Source organism: Aegilops tauschii, chromosome 4, assembly GCF_002575655.3.
Source record: "Aegilops tauschii subsp. strangulata cultivar AL8/78 chromosome 4, Aet v6.0, whole genome shotgun sequence".
In the NCBI taxonomy this organism is placed as follows: domain Eukaryota; kingdom Viridiplantae; phylum Streptophyta; class Magnoliopsida; order Poales; family Poaceae; genus Aegilops; species Aegilops tauschii.
This window is the reverse complement of record NC_053038.3, coordinates 334,074,521-334,082,882: the sequence shown is the minus strand read 5'-3', so window position 1 is coordinate 334,082,882 and position 8,362 is coordinate 334,074,521.

Sequence of the window (8,362 nt, the reverse complement as noted above, 5' to 3'; positions counted from 1 at the left end):
CACCAGTCCAATCTGAGTCTAAATATCCAACAAGATCAAATTGTGCTCCCTTAGGATACGCTTGACCGCTTGGTGATGCGATTCCTTCGGTGCAGCTTGATAGCGGGCACACATGCAAACACTCAACATAATGTCAGGTCTGGATGCACATAGGTAAAGAAGAGAACCAATCATCGAACGATAAGCTTTCTGATCGTAATCCTTACCGTACACATATGCATCCAGCTTACCATTTGTGGGCATAGGAGTTTTATAGCCCTTCATTTTGGAATCTTGCATTTCGAACTTCTTCAGGCATTCTTTCAGATATTTCTCTTGAGAAATGAAAATGTCATTTGCCTGTTGACGAATTTGCAGCCCGGGAAAGAACTTGAGTTCACCCATCATAGACATTTGATATTTATCGGACATCATTTTCCCGAACTCTAAGCTGCAAGCATTGTTAGTACATCCGAAGATAATATCATCCACATAAATTTGACATACAAATAGATCATTATCAACAGCACGAGTAAAAAGTGTGGGGTCAGTGGATCCTGGCTTGAACCCTTTGTCGAGCAAAAACTTCTTGAAAGTGTCATACCAAGCTCTGGGGGCTTGCTTCAGCCCATATAAAGCTTTCTTCAACCTGAAAATTTTGTTAGGAAACTCAGGATGTTCAAACCTAGGTGGCTGTCTAACATAAACTTCCTCATCGATTTCACCATTGAGGAAATCACTTTTCACATCCATTTGATAAAGCAGGATATCATTGTAATTTGCATAAGCGAGAAGAATACGAATTGCCTCAAGGCGTGCAACAGGACCATATGTTTCACCGAAACCAATACCTTCTACCTATGTGTACCCTTGAGCAACAAGACGTGCTTTGTTTCTCACCACAATGCCATTTTCATCTTGCTTATTACGAAAAATCCATTTTGTGCCGATGATATTGTGCTTCTTGGGATTTAGTTTGTCAACCAGTTCCCATACATCATTCAGTTCGAATTGCACCAAGTCCTCTTGCATGGCATTCATCCAATCTGGATCATTCATGGCTTGTTCATACTTGGTAGGTTCTGCCAATGAAACAAAGGAGAAACTGCCACAGTAGTTAGCCAAACGAGTGCGTGAACGAGTTGTGGGTCAATAACCTGGATTCTCAAGTTCATCAAGAATTAATAAAGGATCAACTCAATTAGCCACTCAAGGATGAGCATTTTCTTCGTGATTTTCATTGTCAATTTCATCAGCATAAGCATTTGAATCATTCCCTTCGGGATTGCCATTTTGATCGACATTTGGATTTTGATTGCCATTTGGATTCGGAGGAGCATTAGCTTCGACAGTGGCTTGACGAGTTCTGCTTCGGGTCACAGGGGCATCATCATCAGAGGATTCAGGTGCATTTCCTTCAACAGGCTTGACGCTCCCAATGGCCATTTGCCGAATAGCATCAGAAATCGGTGGTTCATCTATCACATTTGGCAGGTGCTCCTTTTGGGAGCCGTTAGATTCATCGAATCGTACATTTACCGTTTCCATAACTTTCCCGTGGTGAGAGTTATAGACACGATAAGTATGCGAGTTCGAGCCGTAACCAAGAAGAAAACCTTCATGTGCCTTGGGTGCAAACTTGGAAGAATGATTCATATCAAGAATGTAGCAAGGTGCACCAAATACACGTAAATATGAAACATTTGGTTTCTTGCCAGTGATAAGCTCATATGAAGTTTTCTTGAGGAACTTTTGAAGATAAACACGATTGATAACATGACAAGCAGTGTTGATAGCATCGGCCCAGAAGTGAATGGGAGTTTTGTACTCACTGAGCATTGTTCTCGCCATTTCAATGAGAGTTCTGTTCTTTTGTTCAACAACTCCATTCTGTCGGGGAGTGTATGCAGCAGAGAACTCATGAGTAATGCCATTATCATCGAGAAATTCATCGATACGAGTATTTTTTAACTCGGTTCCATTGTCACTTCTGACATGCTTAATTCACACATCATACTCATTCTGGGCCTTCTTGATGAAGCTTTTGAAGATATCATGGGTGCAGGTTTTGTCTTCAAGAAAGAATACCCAAGTGTATCGAGAGAAATCATCAACAATAACCAGACCACAATGACTACCACCGAAACTTGCATAATTTTGAGGGCCGAGTAAATCCATATGAAGAATTTTGAGAGGTCTTGTTGTGGTCATAACAGTCTTTGATGAATGATGCTTCTTGGCCAATTTGCCAGCCTCACATGCAGCACAAAGACGATCCTTGTTGAATTTTACATCAGGAATGCCACGGAGATGATTTTTCTTCACCAGGGTCTGCAAATTTCTCATACCTGCATGACCAAGTCTTCGGTGCCACAGCCAACCTTCGGTTGCTTTTGCAAGGAAACAAGTTTGGACTGAGGGACCCTTAGAGAAATCCACAATATAAAGATCACCTTTTCTAATTCCCTCAAAGACGAAGGAATTATCAAAGGCCATGAAGACAATGCATTTGGACATGGAAAATAGAACTAGCATGCCTAGATCACATAGCTTGCCAACTGACATGAGATTGAAGCCAAGAGATTGAACAAGTAAAACATCATCAATGGACTTGACTTTGGATATAGCAATTTTACCTAGCCCAGTTATCTTTCCTTTGTTGTTGTCGCCAAAAGTGATATACTTCAGAGGAGAAGTAGTTAAGTTGGGGTCGACAAACAACGACTTGTCTCCGGTCATATGACTAGTGCATCCACTATCCATTATCCATTCTGTACACCTGGATACATAACCCTGCAAAAGAATTAGGCTTTCTTAACCACCCACATCTTTGCAGGTGGATTCGAAACAGTAGAGCAAGCAAGATATGATTTCTTTCGGTAAGCATAGTTGTTGCTTAAAGGAGAACGAGCATAATCAAAGGAATAAGCATTGAAAATCCTTCTAGACGAATGAGCATAGTGATTGTATGATGTATGCATATACCCATTCAGTCGAACCTTTTCAAGGAAGTATCGAGCATTTTGAGCCAGCATGGTTAGTAATGTGGTAACAGGTAATGCATCGATAGTTTTCTTAGGCACCCAAATAGCTTTCTTGGGGGGGGGGGGGGGCATTTATGCTGTTTGGTCCAACATAGCAAGCAACAGCCTCACCATGTTGATTTTTGAACAACTTATAGTTGTCCAGAGAATCATCATCAAGATATTCAGATATGGGAGAGTTATATCCCGAAAGTAGTGCTGGATCGAGCGTTTTGCTCTTCACAGGCACCCACACAGTACGAGGATATTGATGAGGTTCCCAGCATGAACCATTCTCATTCAGTTTCCTTTCGAAACTGGTGCCTTCTTTACTTGGATTTTTGTGAAGAATGGATTTCTTCAAAACATCACAGAGGGTTTGATGCCCTTTGAGAGATTTGAACATTCCTGTCTGAAGAAGGTCCTTTAACCTAGCATTTTCATCAGAAACAGAACCATTTTCCTCGACCGAGGGGTTAGCATTCACAGATGATTCAGCATTAGATTCAACATTGGTTTGTTCAATGCATTTTAAACACAGTGGCACAAACACTTCAGGTTTCTCTTTAAGTTGTTGGGTGAGAAGAGACTTTTCCCTGATCAAATCTTCATGAGCCTCTCTCAGCGCCTCGAGTTCTTGTTTCCTTTTCAGGTAATCATAGGTCAATCTTTCATGGTCGGCTGAGATCAAATCATGACGATTTGATAGTTCTTCCATTCATGACTGTAGAGTAGAATACTCTTCGGTCAACGACTGATTTTTCTCCATCTCCTCAACCAACAACCCTTCAGATTTCCTGAGGGTTTTCTCAATTTTCTCAAGAGATTTTTGTTGAGTATTGGCAATTTTGATCAACTTAGCATGCTCATCCTCATCAGAAGAATATTGATCACTGGAGTGAACCTTGTGATGTTTGGAGGATACCTTTTCTTTCGAGGCCTTGGCCATGAAGCAGTAGGCAGGAGTTTCATCGTCGCTTGATGGGTTCTCGAAGAAATTTGTCGCGGGAGCAGAAGCACATGCTATGCCAGCCATGCCTGAGTCGGAATCCTCATCGGATTCATCAGCTTCTTCGGAGACAGACGCCTCTTCTTCATCAGAATCCATCTCCTTGCCGATGTACGCCTTTGGCCTTGCGAGAGTTACTCTTGCGGTTGGAGGAGGACTTGGAAGGGTTCCTTGAGGAAGATCTTGACGATGATTTTGATGTGGAGCTATCCTTCTTCTTGAAGAACTTCTTCGTTTTCTTCTCATCTTCGGAGTCGTAATTCTTGCTCTTGCTTTTGCCTCGATAGTTGCCAGAATCATATCTTCCACTTGCACGGATTTTAGTTTCCTAGAGAGGGCAGTCTGAAATGAAGTGTCCAGGCTTTTTGCACTTGAAGCAGGTGTATTCTCAAGTGGGTTTTGATGAAGATATTGACCCGCCAAAATTGCTTGAACTTTTCTTCTCGAACTGGCTCTTCATGTGAAGTCGTTGAAATCCTTTTGTGATTAATGCAAGATCTTTGCTGAGCCTTTCTGGATCATCTGAATCTTCTGTGACATTTCCATCTAAGGAAGAATCAGCAGCAACCTTAAGGGCATGAGTTTTGAGCTGACCTGACCCATAGATATCTCTTTTCTCTTCTTCTTGTTCCTCATGGGTGTTCAGTCTTCCCATGATATCAGCAGAGTCAAGGGTTTTGAAACCAGCATGTTCACGAATCATCAAGACAAGGGTGTCGAATGAACTGTCAAGTGATCAAAGCAGTTCCTTCACAACTTCATGGGCAGTGATGTCTTTAGCACCGAGACCTTGAAGCTCATTTGCTATGTCACTGAGACGGTCAAAGGTTTGCTGACAACTTTCATTTCCAATGCGCTTGAAGCGATTGAATTTCGCCCGAAGAGTATCGATTCGAGCTTCTTTCTGAGTTGAAACTCCTTCATTGATCTTCTCGAGAATGTCCCACAAATCCTTCACAGTTTCACACTGGCGATACCGAAGAAATTGCGCTCGAGAGAGATGGCCACCAATTTCATCTTTGGCTTGAGCATCCATCTGAATGAGTTTCTTCTCTTCGTCAGTGGGGGCTTGAGGTATAGCAACGGTGAACCCCAACTGTACCACATTCCACATGTAATCATCTATCGCTCGAAGACGGATCTTCATCTTCTCCTTCTAGAAGGGATAGTCTGTCCCATCAAAGATGGGGATCTTGAGATGCGGCTTGTAGCTCACTGAAGACATACTTAAACTCCAAAGTCGTTAGACTAAAATGAGCAAAGTCAAGGAGTACCTTGCTCTGATACCAATTGTAGTAACGAAGTATGTCTACCAGAGGGGGGGTGAATGGAGTTTTAAATTTTCTTCGGAAAACTCAAAACTCTCAGAACCCAGCAGCGGAAACGAATGAAAAACAAACTACAGCAAGCTAAAACTAAGTAACGAATGGAAATCAAACATGCATCGAAACAAATCACATGATGGAAAACATGTCGAATGGAAACATGGGTAACAGAGATAACCCTTAATGGCGACAGGGTATTTGTTCGACCAGTTCGTCCTTCTACACAAGGACTACATCTGGTTGGAGGGGCTATGACTTAACACGGAAGATAAACTCTCTTCACCATAATCTCCTCGACAATCGATTCATCAATCGATGCCGATTACTCGTGGTAGATACTTGAAGGCGATCTCCGAACCTTTACAGACTTCTTCTTCGAGAACCAGAATCACTCTTGGTCTCTGAAGGAATTGACACCTAATCATCTAGAGAGTTTGCAACTCTCAAGAGTAATAGGCGAAGCATACTAGACTTAGATTTGGGTGATGCTGAACCACTATCTAATTCTTCAGCTCTAGGGGTTATCTCTCAGTGGATTTTAAACTCAAATCGCTCAGAGAGTGGGTTGCTCAACAATCTTCTCATGATTAAACGGAGCAGCCACCGGACAAAGCCAGCGCGGGGTGGCTATTTATAGCCGCAACCTTTCTAGATGGGAGATGACCATTTTGGACACGCGATCCAGCCAATGGCCAACCGACACGTTCACAATGGTCGGATTTCGGAGCAACGGTAACATTACTTGAGGAACAAGTAATGCTAACTCCTCGGTCCGAGCCAAATCTCTCACAGCGAAGAAGAACATAGTCTCTTGCTAGCAAGTATTTGCTCGGAACATAGAGAGATTTCTCTCACAACTTTCATAGGATTTGGGTTTAGCATCAGAGAATCAAAATTTCGAACGCTGCACCCCTCTTAATAGTACGGTGGTCCTATGACTCAATAAAAAGAAGAAGAACGAAACAAATGCTACGTCTTCACTTCGTATTCATTCTCCTCGGACGCAGTCATTTTCTTCGGACAGACACCGAATCAATTGCTTCACTTCAGCAATTTTTAGGGGTCACTCTTGTTAACATCATCTTCGGTGATAACCTTCGATGCAACACAGGGAGATTATCTTCGTTGTTTGCACCAAACTCCTCGATATCTCAGGGACCTGTTACTCTGTGTGCACTAGCCACATAAGTCCCATACTGTTTATGTCAACAAACTCCAAACATAAGGGGCCTATCATTGCACCAACAACCAATGATCATGTCATTGAGGGAGGGTCAATATTCATCAACATATTCACTAGCACCATCTCCTCTCAAACCCTAGTTCATCTCTTGTATTCAGTCTTTGCCTCAAAACCTTAGATTGGTGCCTGTGGGTTGCTAGTAGTGTTGATTACTCTTTGTAGTTGATGCTAGTTGGTTTATTTGGTGGAAGATCATATGTTCAGATCCTTAATGATATTCAATACCCCTATGATCTTGAACATGAATATGCTTTGTGAGTAGTTACGTTTGTTCCTGAGGACATGGGAGAAGTCTTGTTATAAGTAATCATGTGAATTTGGTATTCGTTCGACATTTTGATGAGATGTATGTTGTCTTTCCTCTAGTGGTGTTATGTGAATGTTGACTACATGACACTCCACCATGATTTGGGCCTAGGGGAAGGCATTGGGAACTAATATGTAGATAATGGGTTGCTAGAGTGACAGAAGCTTAAACCCTAGTTTATGTGTGTGGCACCCCGGCTTAGAGCGACCGGTTTACCTTGCATTGCCAACCCAGAGATCATGTCTTCTGGCAACACACAACATCCTGGTACAGAAATCACCGCTTTATTGAAACTAGCGGAAGCATAGTGTGACATTACATCAAGTTGTGAGGCCAAGCGGCACACTCGGTGCGGCTGAACAATATGTACATTATTTAGTGAACAAAAAAGGGGCCTCGAGCACGACATCTACATGGCAGCGGAACAACGACGTAGCGGGACTCCATAGCACAGGGACACCGATGTGGACACGGTCTAGACACGACAGCACTCCGATCCAGTTAGACTTTCTTGAAATCTGGCATAACACGCCAGGTCAGTACATTGAATGTACTTGCAAGCTCACAGCAAACAGAACCATAATGACAAACAATATCATGACATTTAATCAAGTTAAATGCAAACAACAACATGCTACTCATGCAGTGAAACCAAACTTGTGCATCGAGTCACTCGGACTCTCTTACCAACAGGTTGCCTCGCAACCGAACAGTGCTCATGATGAATCACGAACGAAACCATACTTGGTTCAACTGGTTACCTCGTAACCAAACAGTGATCACTCCCGGATCACAAGTGATACCACAACAGTCAATCTCACTGACATCATCATGATCCAACCAGTGCAATGCAAATAACTTAGTGTGCAAGATTTATTTATGAAAGTTGATCCATGGCGTGACTTACTTACGAACTGGGCCCTTATCCACGGGCGCGGCTATCGATAGATTATTACACTCTATAGAGGTAGCACACTTTACCCACACCATGGAACCCATGGTCTCGCACTCCCATTCGGGTGGACCAACGGCATTCCGACAGAACTCTCCCATTGCCATGACACTCTTACGGCCACTCCGACCAACTCCCCACTGAGATTAGTCATGGGTGACCGAGCCTACCAAAGGCAAAACAACCACCGTCATGGCAAATAAACAGTCCCAAACGGGGACAAGGTACCATAACAACAACAGGTCCACAAGGTTATGTCTGCTTACCGGGCCAGGGTAACACATTCCCATAACCTTCCCTTGTTGGAGGCATCGATAAAAGGCATGACAACAGAATGACTAACGGCCTCCCCATACTAAGGCAAATGTGGTTGCACTTGTCAGCCCAATTCAGTGGCACCATGACCCGACCAACTTTATGTTCAAGTTCAATTATCATCAGGTTTAACTTGAAAATAAAATGCTCGAGTCACTATATGCCATGCTTATGCAACCATATATCATGCATCACATCCATTTAGAAAT